The sequence below is a fragment of the Conger conger genome, chromosome 2 (assembly GCF_963514075.1).
Source record: "Conger conger chromosome 2, fConCon1.1, whole genome shotgun sequence".
In the NCBI taxonomy this organism is placed as follows: Eukaryota; Metazoa; Chordata; class Actinopteri; order Anguilliformes; family Congridae; genus Conger; species Conger conger.
In genome coordinates this window covers 19,791,236-19,805,313 of record NC_083761.1, presented here as the reverse complement: position 1 = coordinate 19,805,313, position 14,078 = coordinate 19,791,236, and the positions used below count along the sequence as shown (strand labels likewise).

The 14,078-nt window shown below is 42.6% G+C and overlaps 1 long non-coding RNA gene across 1 annotated transcript; it reads left to right on the top strand.

The window, feature by feature from the left end:
• Positions 1–906: 906 nt before the first annotated feature.
• On the top strand, positions 907–2,816 carry LOC133113130 (uncharacterized). Its single transcript, XR_009705506.1, has 3 exons — positions 907–1,138; positions 1,811–1,854; positions 2,255–2,816. It is a non-coding gene; the product is annotated as an uncharacterized LOC133113130 (long non-coding RNA).
• Positions 2,817–14,078: the final 11,262 nt, after the last annotated feature.

Sequence of the window (14,078 nt, the reverse complement as noted above, 5' to 3'; positions counted from 1 at the left end):
TAAATCGGGATGACCCATATGAAATCATAACCCCTGTTAGGCTGGACTCTCACATAACCATCAATCCCCAACTGGGCTTCAGTAGTGTGGTGGGGGCTCCTCTGTTTCATCCTCCCCACAGCCAGCAGCCATGTGTCTGCAGGAAACTCTGGACCGGCCCCACAAGTGGATCCAGGATGCTGTTTGTGCTCTTTAAAGAGCAATTCAGAACCTTGCTTCTCTAGGCCAGTGGTCCTCACTCCTGGTCCCAGAGAGCTGTAGGGTGTGCTGGTTTTTGTTTTCACCTTAATATCAGCAACTCATTCAGAACCATGAAACCAGGTGAGGTGAGTTAACTGTGCAATGAACTAATTTAATGTATCAATAAAGTGCTGAGTAACAACTAAAGCCAGCACACACTGCGACCCTCCACTGCTCTAGGCCAGAGGTCACCAACCCTGGTCCTGGAGAGCTACTGGGTCTGCTGGTTTTCACTGTTACTCTGCACTTAATTGATCAATTAGAGCAGATGATTACACAGCTAACTCACCTCACCTGGTTACCTGGTTACTTAAGGTGAAAACAAAAACCAGCAGACCCAGTAGCTCTCCAGGACCAGGGTTGGTGACCTCTGCTCTAGGCTGTGCTTATATTAGTGAGAGGTGGAAAGCGGACATCTTGCCTGTCTGCTGCGATTATGGAGAGACGGCTCTGGTGACTCCAGACGATTAAGAATCACATGGTAGTCTTGGACCAGCACTGCTGTGGTCTTCTTGCAGCATGTCTGTCTGTTACAGGGTCAGTGTGCACAGAGGTCAGTTAGTGAATTAAAGAAGTACTGTAATCCTTCTGAAAAAGGTCAAATGTATTGGTGCGTAAAATGCAAGTAATGCCCCTGATATTATGCTTCATAGATTGTCGATTGTCATTTTTAAATGCACAATATATAGTGAAATTGCACTATTTGTATGTCTTACAACATTTATAGACTATAAAAATATTCAGTCTCTGTATATGCAGGGTTTTACTTGCCTCTGTGGTAGATGTATCAGGAAGTAATGTGTTCTCGAGGTCAATTCCCTTTAACCTAGCTGAGCATTAGCAACAGGGTGCCAGAAATGTGTGTGAAATTCCTGCGCGCTACATGGAACAGCTGCAGGTAAGGCATTAATACTCCAGAGACTCTTAGCAGCATGTGCGCTTGCTCTGACCTCCGCCACAAGGCGCTAAACAGTTTTGTTATGACAAACGACTGCTTTCGCAATGCTGCAACTTTTAAACCCCCGGGTCTCGCACCTTACTGTGCATTTCCCAGTGTTTTGTTTGGACGTGGCAATCAGGGGAGTCGTATATCTGCAGGCTGTGGCCGTTTGGTCTGTTGCTCATTGATCAGCTGACTAGTGCTCACCCTAAATGCTCTAGCACCGGCCAGACTGCTGTCTGAGGTCCAGCCAGCGATTTATCATAGGATGTAATGTGTGAGAAATCATACACTGCCCCCTGTAGGAAAGGGGAGGGAAATGCATGACATTCCAGAAAAAAAACAAGAATCAGAATTTTAATGATGAAGAAAATCCTACAGAATGCAGAATTTAAATACGAAGTAGAATTGAATCAAATGACATTTAAATCAATTCTACTCATGTATAAAACACAAAAGTGTCTTTAATTTTGAAACGTATTCCTTCTCGAGCTTCCAAAAACATCTGCCACTTACCATAACAATCAAAGCTAATGAATTTTAGACTAACCATAGATATCAGTTAATATTATGAAAACTATTTTGTATTTGACAACTACATTACATTTTTCAACTTTTTTTCAAATGCAGAGTTGTGTTTTTCCTCCACTGTCAATGTTGTGTCCCTGCTCAAGGTAATAAACAATTTATTTACTCCACTGTATGTGTTACTGTGGGTACTGTGCCCTGTTCTGAGAGCTATATTGGGTAAATTCTGTGCCCCTCTGTAAAGTGTCCTACCAGGTAATTTCTATGCTCTGGTCTGTGTGTGATACTGGGCTTGTTCAGTGCCCTATGTGATATAATTGGTCAGTTCTGTGTCCTGATATAAGTGCTAAATGGGGTAATTTCTGTGCCCTGCTATAGATGTGCTATCAAGCCAGTTCTGTGCCCTGATATAGATGTGCTAACAAGCCTGTTGTGTGACCTGTTCTGTGCTCCTATAGGTGCTATACTCAGTTTTATACCCTCTGTGTCATGCAGGGTGACTTCCGTGTCCCTATTTGTGCTATCCTGGTTCATTTCTGTTCTCAGCTCTCTCTACCACTGGCTCCACTGGCCTGTGTCTGGGAGCTCCGGTGGGGAGTTCAGATGGGGTTTCTGGAGCAGATTCCATTTGACTTCAAAGCAATGCTGTCAGAGCATGACCAATGCTGTCCTGCACCACATCCCTGTATCCCATTCTCTCCTCCACGCAGGCTGTTTCAGTCAAGAGCTGTCTGCACTTCAGCCGTTCAGGACCCATCCATCTCCTCCGGACAGCCCGCAGAATCGAGCACACCCCGTGCCTCTGCGTTTTGCTACCTATGAATTTTTCAAGCCGTGCGCACACACAAACACACATGCAAGCACGCACACGTGTACAAACACGCACGCACACAGCCACACACAACTATTTCTTGAACAGTTTTTTCAGTTCAAATTCCAATGGTAGTTTCCCAACCTCCAACACCAGATGGCACTGTGTACACAAACATTACTACAGCCAGGAAGGAGCAACACGCTATTCGGTAGTTTACGAAAAGGATGTAGTACACACTGAGATAATTCACTTCATGTACTGAACACATGTATTTGTTTTGCTCAAGATTTTCTAACAAGCCATTCCCTTAATTGTTTTTTAAGTCTGTGGAATAATGTTCCGTAATCTTTAATTATAATTCAGTGCCGAATGTTGAATAAAGTCAAAATTCTGCACGCCTGATTTCAGCTCACCCCAGCTGAAAATACTGCCAGTTCTCTGGAGAACTCTGGGTTCTACCAAGGGTCAGAAGTGTAAGTTTACGTCTATGCACTGCCTTGAATTTCTTCCCGACAATTTTTCAGTGTGGCTGGCTGGGGACCCAGTTCCTGAACACTAGGGTGTGGTCAACACTGAGCCACAATGGTGTCTGTTGACCCAGGGACTGCAGTGAGTTCTTATTGCATACACGCTCCTCATAACCAGTACTGGCAGACTGTTACTAAGTGAGAGGGAGGGAGAGGGAGAGAGTGGGAGCTATAGTGCACAGGGAACAGAGGAAGGACCAGGGGAAGGAGAGGAGAGTGGGAGCTATAGTGCACAGGGGACAAAGGAAGGACAGAGGGAAGGAGAGGAGAGTGGGAGCTATAGTGCACCGGGAACAGAAGAAGGACCGGGGGAAGGAGAGGAGAGTGTGAGCTATAGTGCACAGGGAACAGAAGAAGGACCGGGGGAAGGAGAGGACAGTGGTAGCTCTAGTGCACAGGGAACATAAGAAGGGCAGGTATGAAGAGGCAGAGGTAGTGCAAGGGGAACAGAGGTAGGGACAGATGTAGAAAATTGTCCACTAATACCTAATGTTTAAAACCAATGACTCACACTTTTACCTTTTTCATCCAAAATGACAAGAGCAAATGCCACATAGAAATGTTCCCTTGTTGCATTACATTCAGCAGAATGACCAGAATGTTCCAGACAGACACATTTAAAGGGAACAGAAGTGCATCCATTAGCGTTATGTGCGAAAACATAAGTTCATTTATGCCAACATATAACAGCCATTCAAAGCATAGATTCACACAGCTGACACCTATGTAAAGGCAAAAAGAATGCTATAACAGTTGGTCAGTAGTCAGCAGACTATGACTCACAACAACACAAAGCATATCTGTAACAATAAATTAAAGTAAATAAAAATGATAAATGATCTCCTTCATATCATCCTTCCAGGGGGAGGATTATAACGATTCTAATGATGTTGATGACAATGATAAAGATAGCGATTTAGATCAAAATTATGCTGGTGCTGTCAATGGTGATAATAATAACACTAACACTGGAAACCTTTTTGGTTATATTGGTTTATGATCCAACCCCAGAATCAGTAATGATACCGTCATTGGAATTTCCAGTATAGTGACCATTCCTACTTTGGAAATATGTACTAACAGAATGCCATGCCAGTGAAGAACTGAACAAAGCGTGTTGATGGGGTGGCAGTGAAAAGCTATAGGATGGCTGATAACATGAATGTTCGCGTGAAATCGTGTGGAAACTAAGGTGCCTCCAGGGCAGAAGAATGAGCCAAGCTCTGGCTGGACATCTTCAAGTGACATGCGAGCACAAGGACTGCGGTCCTGGAGGAGAACAGCTACCATTTATGATACTTAACAAATAGCTGAGTGTTCGTATTAAGTCAGCCAGCCTGGAAATCCCTGTGGTTCTGTGGAAATGCTTGAAATGGCTTCCTAACAATTTTCCAATTCTTGCTTAATGTCTTTTGCCTCCAGTCCAACCTTTTGTTCCCCTTTCTGGAGACTGACATCCGTCTCTGCCCGGCACAATAACAAACAATGTTTTAACAGTAATAATATATTTTTCTCAACAGGGTGAGGATATATGTATTTGTGTAGCACTGTAAAATGTGAAGAGACAATGACAGACTGTCACTTTTGTGGTATGAAATGTGTAAGGCCTCAATGTACAGTTCATCTTTTTATCGCTTTGGATTAAAAGCGTCTGCCAAATGACTAAAATGTAAATGTAAAATGTATCCAACTGTATTGTTGCAGCGAATGCCACTTTTAGACAATAGAGAGGATTTGAAGGTGACAGCTGTCAGGCAATGGACTACGGGCAAGGCGTGGGCGCTAAGAGCAGCTCTGGTGCGAATAACCGAAAGCCCAGACGAGAATAGCAGAGGCAATCCTCTCACCTTCAGACCTACAGAACAGAAGGGCGCATTAGACGCTAATCTGCAGGTCTGCTTGTCGCCCCGTCGCGACGCACTTCCCAGCAACCGACGTCTTCAGCCTTCGGATGACAACACGGTAATGCACCCAGTCACCCCATACCTGCCGATAGCTATTGAAGGCAGCGACGTCACCAAAAGGATGGCGCACCAGCTGCTGGTGATGGTGCTTTTGTGTCGCTCACTTGTCGGTGTGCCGTACCAATGCGTTTTCACCACCTGGTGTTGGTGATTCAAGTAACGGGAAATTAACCAACTGAAGAGTTGGTTTTACGGAACGTGTTTTTTTCCCAATTGCTTTGCCAGTAGTGATGGGTACATCGATATTAGAATATATCGTTTAGGATATTTTATCGTTATCATATACGTTAAGACATATTCTTTATTTTGAATACAAAAGGGCTAAAGCAATTGAAGTACATCGCCCCCATGTCCGTTTGAGTGCGAGAATACAGTAGAAGCGCACGCGTAGGTCCGTTGCATACCGTCTGTCAGCTCAGAGGATAAGAAGGGACAGATGCCAGCACTAGCATTACTGTACAGCCTCCTGTACTTCTACACTGCTCTGCTTTCATTTGAGGTCAGATTTGTTGGTGTCTGTCTCTTTCAACAGGCCTGTGCTCGCGTCCTGCAAGTTAGCCAAGTCTGCCAGCCAAACGGTTTCCTTTTCCGCTGCCTCCCTGAAAAAAATGGACGATCCTTACTGTCCCACATGCTAATGACTACTGCTAATGGCTAATGACAACTGACCCACATGCTAATAGGATGCTGCCTTCCAGTGCTGCTCAGACACAAAGCCTTCAAGCTATTTATATTGGCTTAAAAAAAGCCATTCAGGCATTATTTGATCAATTTGTTGGGTGATTGGCAGGAAATCTGTTTTGCGTAACGTTATGTGCATACAGTATAAAGTACAGCTGCCGCTTCGGGTTCAAGTTGCAATTTCATAACTGCACAATTATATGGTTTAGGATGCAATGCAAACACAAAAAAGAGTATGTTTCCAGGATATTATGAAAAAAATCCCCGCTGGGAAAATGGGGTTGAGGCAATAACATTCTTGAAAAGAAGAGGAGATTCCAATCCACCCGCCACATTTCTTGGTAGTGGAACATATATATCAGGGTCTGCATGTGTGTTTTAACAAAATGACTGCCATCAATCCGTCAGCTCGCTATGCATGAAGCGCAGTGGTTTTTACTGTCTGTAATTGTTTTCAAATGGAGAGCTATCTGCTTGCTAAACTTTAGGGCATTGAAGTTATGCTTAAATGTTTGAACAGGGAGGCTAAAACAATAACTTGTGCAGATTTTATGGACAGTGGTATAATTTGCTGTTGCTTTTTGTCTTCCATCTATTGTTGAAACTTTTAATCCAGTTTTCCCCCCTTTTGCGTTTGGGACTACAATTTTGAGGTGGCTTAAACTGGTATTTGATTGCAATGACTTGTTATTCAGAAAGCGTTTCCAAAGAATTTTCACAGTGACATCATTTCTCACCATGAGTGTGTGTGTGTGTGTGTGAGAGAGAGAGAGAGAGAGAATGTGTGTGTGTGTCTGCGTGCTCTGTGTGTGCATGTGTGTGCGTGCGTGTCTGTGATTCTACGAAGCCGGCATTCCTTTGGTCTTCCTGCAGCCTGCGGTCAGCTGTTCGAAAATACAAGGGGCAGAAAAAAAAGGAGAAAAATAACAGGGCTGGTTCCACAGAGCTGATCATAACGAAAGAGCTGGAGAGAGCTCTTGTCCCTCTCCACTCGTTCGTCCGCGAGAGTTTAACCCAACACCTACGGAAATGTGGAATTGAGCAAGGCACGGTTTCTAAGTTGTTTTCTCAGCGAGCGTCTCCCCTCCCGCCTTGTTTCTTTTCGCGAGGTGTTTTTTTTTTCTCTCTCGGCCTGTGTGAGGGTAGGGGCTCGGAGCAGCACCATATGTGGGGAGCCCTTCCAAACACAACAACCTCTGCCAAAATTGCTGAGGCAGAAAGGGCCCAGTGCGTCCAAGGGGTGCCATGAGGCTACGCTGCCCTGCCTTGTTTTTTAGGAGCTCAGCACCTGAGGAAGTGGGGAAGAAAACAGACATTTCACCCCCTGCTGTTCCCTTCTCTTCAACTCCAGCATTCCTCCATTTCCTGCCCCTAGTCCCCTCGTGGACTCCTGCTCTTCTCACCGTGACCGCCTGAGGGGAGCCCGCAGAGGCCCTGGTCTGAGTGTGTGTGTTTGTTTGCGTGAGAGAGAGAGAGAGAGAGAGAGAGAGAGAGTGAGAGAGAGAGTGGTGTGATTTATGGAAACAAGGCAGGGCTGCCTCAGTGGCCCCATCACAACAAAATATATCCCCACTGCAAATTTTATCCCTTCTAGGAATTTGATATTATTTTTCCGGTTATGTTTCTGGGCTAGGTATGTTAGCATCAGCTTGACGGCCGTCCCTGTGCGGTTGCCAGGCATTCCCTGCTAATGATGAGAGGTTCAGCCCCCTATTGATGCAATACCAACTTGACAACTTTTGAAAGATACCTTCATCGGATATTACCACACAGGCCTCCTGAAAACACTGGACACTTTTTAAAGAATTTGTTTTTATGTTTTTAACTATTTCATTCGTGCTCAGTGCTAGCTTGGCTACCAACAGGCGAGCAGCTAGGATTGATGTGCTGCACTGTCTTACATATTAGGCTGTCTGTAATGGATAAATAGCCAAATATCTTTCTGAAATTGTGAAACATTCTAGGCGGTCCCATGAGTTGATTAACCCTAACATTACCCAGGGAGGTTGGGTCTCTGTCTGCAGGGCATAGGTAGAGGAGTGCCGGTAGAGAAGAGGTTTGGAGCAGGCTGTTGTGTTAGTACTGGTGGAGGCAGGTGCGCCTCCAGAGACTTTGGGCCCCATGTAAAGATCTCACATTGGCCCCACCCCAGGCCACCCTCTGTCAATCAGTGCCCTTGGAAACCCCCTGCCCCAGATTAGGGGTGGGGAGACTGGGAGCCTCCACTGAGAGTGATTGGGGTAGCTTGGGGGGTGTTGTGTGAGAGGAAAGCATGACTAGCTGGACCACTTCTGGGAGATGTAATATTATTTCTAACCCTGTGGGAGAGAAAGATTAAATTCTCAATTCTACTAGAGACTCCCAGGAGACTCCGTCTATTTATCATTTGAACTCTCTTGAACTGATAAAGGACATTAAAATGGTGGACAGCCCTGCAAATGCAGATGGTTATTCTAACCTGGAGGACGAATAAGGGACAGAAATAGTTTAAAACAACTTGGAGAGTTTGGTTCTGCAGGCTGAGGCTTGCCTCTAATGTCCATAGAGGCAGAGGACATGAACCCTAATCACTTCCATCTAGTCCCGGCGAGAACGATGCAGTTGTTGTGACTGGTATCGTTGTTGACGTTACAGTCGTTGAAAGAATTCACCTCTGGGCTCCAAGACTTCCTGTCAATAGGATCTGCATTATGGCTCACAAATAGGAAGCATCGCCTCCCAAGAATTTGTGTCATCTCACACACGCACACATGTAAACTCACATAAACACACTCACGCACAAATCTGTGCCTACTTTTTAGGACTTTGTTTGTACCGCAGAGAGAAGGAAGAAGACATCTGTGTGACAATTGCTGTGACTAATTCATGTGGGACAAGAGGCTCACAAAATTCTAAATGCTGCACTTAAACTGGTCACCTATTGAGACTAATGAATTCCATGTTTAGAAGAGGGTCTTCATAGTATATCATCGATTTTCTCATGTGAGGAATAAAGGGTGAGTTTGCACTGTCATGGTTGAAGTGCACAAAGATACTTATTTGTAAAATGAATAAAAAAATAAAATGTATTCAAAAGTTTGGCACCCAATATGAGGCTGAGCATGTCCAATTCCCACCCTAATTTAGAATGGTTGTAAATTATGCAACTGTCTCCAGCCACAGTCACATGTGCGATCCCCACTGGATGAGTGCAGAGAGCTATGGTTATCCTCCACAATACTTGGTGTTGCCAGCTTCTTTTCACATTGCAGAATACATTTACATTTACATTTTAGTGATTTGGCAGACTACATTTACATTGACATTTTTAGTCATTTGGCAGAATACAGCTAAGCTTGCATAGTGTGGAGTTGGAGGATGACCTTTAATATATGGCCTTAACCCCCCCCCACCCCAGAGGGCAATTTCCACCTATTTTGTACTAGTGAATATCTCCGAAAATATTTGCTGCACACGCATGGTTGGAGACTTAAGTTAAGTTCTGGACCAGAAATTTGAGACATAACTAATTTATGCCAGAGCATGTACTAAAATACAATGTTACATTATTTTTCTGGGCTAGACATGTACGACCGTGCCTGTGTGGTTGTCTAGCATTCCCTGCTGGTTGCTAATGAATCTATCTAGGAGGTTAGTTACACTAAAATACAAACAAATGGCAAAACGATCTCCATCTGTTTGTCATCATCTGGTATCTGTGATGCATTTGTATTATTGTCAAGATGACCTTTCACCTCACACCCACACTACCAAAGGGGTTTACATGAGAGGTCAAGGATTTCATTTATTTTCTTTCTTTTTTTTTTTTTTTTACCATGGCTAAGGTGTGTCCATTCTGTTTCTCACGAACATGAGTACAGAGGGTGAGATGTCACCCTCTGTCACCCTCAATCATTCTAATTATCATTATTTATTTCAAATGTTTAGATGTGTAGAAAAAATTGTTTATTTTCCTGCTCCACCCTCTCAGCTTTCTGATTTTTTCCTGATTGGCTGGTGCAGCAGCAGAGTGACAGGTCACCAGTTGCTGGTTCGTGGCTTGCCTCTCGAGACACAGAGCTGGAAAGCTGCTTGCACTGAGGTATCATCACCTCGTACGAAACTGCACTCAAGTTAACTGCACGAAAGCATTTACTCAGTTAGCGGCGATGGCAATAAACAATGCTACGTGAGAATGGTCTATAACATACAGAAGACAAGAAGGAGGGACGGGGGGAGATTTTCTTTTTCAAACTGGGCCGCAAGGCAAGATTTTGCCGAAAGAGGAAAATCAGCACATTCCAGACACTGCTTCAGCACTGAAAAATATCCCTGACAATCCATGTACTTGGTTTATCTCCACATAAACAAAGCCAAGGGAATTTCCTGCTCCAAGCTCACCACAGCCACAAGCCAAGCTGGGCGTGGGGGACTTTACACCAGGGCCCTCTGAGGCCAATTCCCAGAGCTTCATCATCATTTCGGCTCATTATGATAATTCCAGGGGACATACACATTCTGCTGGGTTATAGTCATTTGGAAATTTAGTGGCTGGACAATAAAAACAACATTTGTTTTGTGACTCCGCCTTCCATTAAACAATCATTGTGAAAAGAATATTGCAATTTGCCTCATTTAATGATTTTTGGATTATTCAATGCTTCCTGCAAATTTGGAAAAAACTACAATTAAAAACATTTTAATGGCTCTTATATCTTAAAATATTGTGACCCTTGCAACATAAGTGCATTACAAAACCTAATTTAATCTGGGACTGATTTGTGAGTTACATTAATATAGTGGTGAGATGGTTATCTTTGTCATAATATTTACAGTACATGTTTCAGCCTGTATTCCTTTGAATGCACATGTTAAAAATGGTATTTGTTAGTGAGCGTTGAAGGAGAGGTTGTTGGTGGGTGAATATGAAGCTGAACGGGAGGGCCAGAAAGTGTGTGTGTGTGTGTGTGCGTGTGTGTGTGTGGTTGTGTGTGTGTATGGGGAAACTAGAAGGGACAACTTCATATCTTTATGGGCAAGGTGAATGCCTGCTCTCTCACAACCAATGACCCAAACGTGTGCATACAGACATGTAGGTACAGACGTGTAAATTCATGTTCACACATGCATGGAAACCAGCACACACACAAAGAAACACACTCATACACATGCACACACACACAAACACGCATATATGCACATACCCAAAGCTCCAGAGCTTCTCCACCACTGCATTAGCAATGAAATGATCCTTGAAACATCTGGTTTAAGGGTCCCAGACATCAAGGACTTGATTTGTAGCTGGACTAAATGTTTATCTACATTAAAAAAAAGATCTGGGAGGGAAGCTTGGAACTTCAACCTTTATTAGTACTGTCAATAAAGAACTTTTAATGAAAAAAGAAACATTAACATGTCTTTCCATATTTCTTGCAGTACTGTTGTTAATACATGTACAATTTATAGCAATTTTTTTTATTATTTGTTTTTATCATACCAGCATTTAAGGTCATCGACTTTTTGGAGAACAAAGATGTTACATCTCCACGAAGCCACCTTGACAGTCACCCTGAATCAAACAAAACAAGATCGGTACAAGGAAACACTTAATACAAAAGTTTTATATAAAAGCACTGCGCAGTGTAACTAGATCAACCCATTGATCGAGCAGGATATTACCAGTAACTGTTTACACGAACGGAAGAAAATCATTGTCGACACATGGTGGAATGCACATACAATGTACATACATGTTAGATACCACAGAGTTGCACTGCTTCTGCTGTATGTTGAGAAAATGGTGGCAGGAAAAAAATGCATGCAACCCCCTTTTTTTCATCCCATAGATCTGAACAGTGCAAAGTAACAAAGGTATACAGCTAAATCTGCATTACTGAAGCAAGGTGAATTACAAAACAACAAAAAAAAGTAGAAAAACTCAAAATGCAAAAATTCAGAAGGCACTGTTTTTGGTACAAGAGGTTAAATGAATTCTTAGTCATCACATGCATTGCGTCCTGACTTACCAGAGGACATCTTGTCATATTCAAGTACCATCCTGTTGACTGTGGGTTAATAAATTAGCTGTGAACTGCCCTGCAGTTGCAATGATTTTCGCTGAATCGATTTGTATAAAACGTAAAAAATACCCATACACATTAAAATATTGTACAGTTGTGGAATATTGAATACATATGCTTTCAGACACTGACCTGGCTATTTCTGTGTGAAATGTGTGTGGGTATGTGTGTGTGTGTCTGTGGGTGGGGGGTCTTGTAAAAAAAAAAAGAAAACATATATGAGCAAAGAAATATATGAACCCATAGCTACCACATTCTTTTTCTTGATACTGGTAAATAATGCACTCTTTGTTTAAAAAAATGTCTAATCTGTTTTCACAAAGAAACAAGTTTTAATCATTTTAAACATGCTTTCTTTCTCTACCTCTTCTTTTTCTGTCTCAGTTTCAGGCTATACCTAAACGATCAACATACTGTTTTGAAATTCCTGCATCATTTCACAATTGCTGTACATACAACTTCCTTATACAATCTTTACTTTCCTGGGCCTTACATCCTGGTAATATGACACAATGAATGTGCTGTTCTTTGTCCTTTTTCATCAATCTAAAAGTAACCTGTGTTGGAGTAGATGGTTTTGAGGCGGTTTTCAGACTGGGGACCCACTGTTTATGCTGTTTTTAATTTCTTCTATAATCGCAATCTCTGAATAGTTATGAGCTGCTCATTGTTCTTGATTCGACATTAAATGTCTACTGAAGGATCATTTACCGTCATAAGGTTACATTTCAGAAATAGCTATGTATGCCATGAAGAGTACATATTCCACATTCACATCCCTGGAGTTTTAACCAGTCTCATCAACTAATGCTTTCATTTTCTGTTACAATCTTTTTGAAAGATCTTCTATCTACAATAGAATACAATTTTAGACTGAGTTATAGAGGTCAAATCAAATTCCTGAAATTGCCCCTTCCACCCGTGCGTGCCTGCACTTCCGAGTTATGTCTCCTGTCCGTTCTGGCCTGTAGGTGGAATGGGCGACCCACTACAGTCTGGACAGCAGAAGCCCTGCCCATCTTCCGAATCAGACTAAAGACCCACCTCCCATAGCTTCCTTCTAGCTATCCACCTGTGATAGCCTTTAATGACGACATCATTGCACAATTGTATTCCTGAGCTTAACACTGACGTGCTATATTACTGTTGGTCGCTCTGGATAAAAGTGTCTGCAAAGTGATTCAATGTAATGTAAGGTGTGTCTCCTAGTCAATAAAGCTAAACTATTTATGAAAATATGTAAGTTAAACAGAAAATGGCAATGAGCCAAGCCTGCATTTTTTGAAAATGACTACATGATTATTTTAAATATACATGTTTTCAACATGGCGACCTGTCCAGGGTGTATTCCTGCCTTTCGCCCAATGTATGCTGGGATAGGCTCCAGCCCCCCTGCGACCCTGTTCAGGATAAACGGGTTAGGATGATGGATGAATGGATGGATGTTTTCAACAACCTGGGTACTGACTGTAAAAAAACAACCAGCACAAACAGTGGACCCCATGCACTAAAAGACACAGCTTACTGTATTAATCCATGTGTAAGGACTTTAAATGGGGGGAACTGCACACATCAGATATGGATAAGCTAAATCACCAGCTGGTTTGAATACTTTTGTGATTGTTGGGTGCTTATTTCTGTTGGTTTAAGAATATAACATGCCTTTGGCTTCCCTGGTGTAATATCCAGCTATGACCAGCTTCAAATGATCAGCTACCAGCTGTTTCAAAACATAAACATGCTTGATCTGGTCAAACCATGTTGAGTATTGAGCTGGTCAACCAGTTAAAAGCTGTTTCAAAACCTAGCCTGAGCTGTTTTTTTTTGACAGGGTTTAACTTCATGTCTGATTGGCCGAAGTCATGGTTTTTTGAATTGTGTTACTTCCATATAGACGTCCCTGCGCCTTATTGCATTTCTATTCTATTCCAGAAGTTGGTTCAAAATGGATCTTTGATAAATGTGCCTTTATTCAGAACTGCAGATTTCTCCCTTCTCATTTTTAATGTGAGGGTGGAAAGGATGAATGCTCACTGACATATAATCCATTCTACAAGGAGAGCCAGAAGGGCAAATCTATGCCCCTGAAAACCCAGCTGCTGTCCTCTAGACCCTGACATTTTGGGCACCCTCAGTAGTTGTCTTTGTCAAATTGATTTTTAAATTTTTTTCCATTTTTATTTATTTTTTGCTGTCCAGCAACAAACAACAAACCTCTTCGTTGGAACCCCAATTACAAATAAATACTGTTTTGTTTTTTTTTGGTGTGAAAGGAGAGAGACTTTTTTCTTCTCTTTTTTAGGGAAACATTTGCGTTCGCTGGAG